This window comes from Galeopterus variegatus, unplaced genomic scaffold, assembly GCF_000696425.1.
Source record: "Galeopterus variegatus unplaced genomic scaffold, G_variegatus-3.0.2 Scaffold4420, whole genome shotgun sequence".
Taxonomy (NCBI): domain Eukaryota; kingdom Metazoa; phylum Chordata; class Mammalia; order Dermoptera; family Cynocephalidae; genus Galeopterus; species Galeopterus variegatus.
In genome coordinates this window covers 27,725-29,238 of record NW_007730531.1, presented here as the reverse complement: position 1 = coordinate 29,238, position 1,514 = coordinate 27,725, and the positions used below count along the sequence as shown (strand labels likewise).

General features: G+C 50.1%; 1 long non-coding RNA gene across 1 annotated transcript; it reads left to right on the top strand.

Annotated features, from left to right (window-relative positions):
• Positions 1–285: 285 nt before the first annotated feature.
• On the top strand, positions 286–1,135 carry LOC103603059. The gene is made up of 3 exons (XR_551577.1): positions 286–315; positions 354–595; positions 977–1,135. It is a non-coding gene; the product is annotated as an uncharacterized LOC103603059 (long non-coding RNA).
• Positions 1,136–1,514: the final 379 nt, after the last annotated feature.

The following is a 1,514-nucleotide window of genomic DNA, read 5'->3' as shown; positions in this document are numbered from 1 at the left end:
TGTACCTTTTAAAGTAAACGAAACTCCTGACAAGAGAGACATGCTTTCTTTCCACAACCTGACCGGAGTTCCGCGAATTGCCTGCGTCTCAGTCTGGTTCTTGTAGTTCTTTCTCAGGTGGTGGACTGAAGAGTGAAGGTGTCTTGCTTTCAGCGAAAAGCAAGGGGACAGAGGGATATGCGGAGGCATCTCAGGGGTGGAGGACGAGTCTGCTCATCGCGGTTGCCATAGAAACCTGACGTCATACTGGCGACCGTGACGACTTATTATTAGAGACCGGCGTGGCACTTGCAGGTGAGCAGGTACCTCCTTCAGGTGTCTGGACTCAGCTGAGGGTGTGGGTGATCCTTCAGGTGTCTGGACTCAGCTGAGGGTGCGCGTGCCCCGCGGTGGGGGCTGAGCCTCCCTGGGGTGTGGGGGGACGGAGGGATCCCAGATCCAGGTCGCCTCGTTCCCGCTTTGAGACTCGGTGCCCCGCTGTCTCGTGAGGCAGACAGATGTGGGACCCTCCTGGCCCCAGTGAGTGCGGTGTCCTGCTCCAGGGTGTCCTGGAGCTACTTTCCAAGTAAAGACAGGGCGCGGGAGGATAGGACAGGTAAGGACTCTCTGAGCCCCGCTTTCCGTCTGTAGAATGGGGATGAAGATGCTCACCCACAGGATTCAGTGATAACACACGTGCAAGCCCATGGCCCTGTGGCTACGGCGGGATCGTGGATGTCTGTATGAATTCAGGCCACCTCTTAGTCTGTATGAATTCAGGCCACCTCTTATTCCTTTTCCAATTGATTGTTAGGGAATAGACGAAGAAAGGCAAAGAAAAACGCCCTGGTGAGAACCCCATTGTATCTTACGGTCGTTACGATCACTACCCAATTTTACGTGTCGTTGGTCACTAACCCAGTGCCTAGCACGGTGCTAGGCACGTAGTTCTTCCAATAAAGCATAATGATTGCTGATTCCATCTCTCCATGTGCAGCTCTTCATGCGGGTGACTGAGCTCATATCAAGTGTCTAAAGGAAGGAAGTTCTGAGGATCTGGGTCGTGGTGGCCGCTGAAGTTTCTCCTCCAGATTTGAAGGGAAGGAGTCCTCATGAGACCCCCAACACTTCCACCCTTGGTCGGCTATAACTCCTTGCTCACGTGAGTTCATAGTTCTGAACAAAAGCACGTTGTGGAATCACACCTCTAAGGTTCACAGCATGGTCTGAAAGAAGAAAAGTTTTGATTTTATCATTAGAGAAGAGTTTTAGCAGGTGGAAATTCCTCCCGTCAGCAGCTCAATGCTTTGTGAGTAGCCCTTCAAGTACATCTTAGAAATTCCTTTCCTTGTCACAAAGCAATGAATGGTTCAGTTGTTGAAGGGACTTGATGTTTAACATGCATTTGCAATAAATGTCCATGTATTTTCTGAATGTAAAAATAAGCTGTGATTCCCATGTATCTCTCAGGTGGGTGTGAAAATATGTAAATATGAGGTTGTTGGGTCTCCCTAGCAATTTGAGAACGTGACACA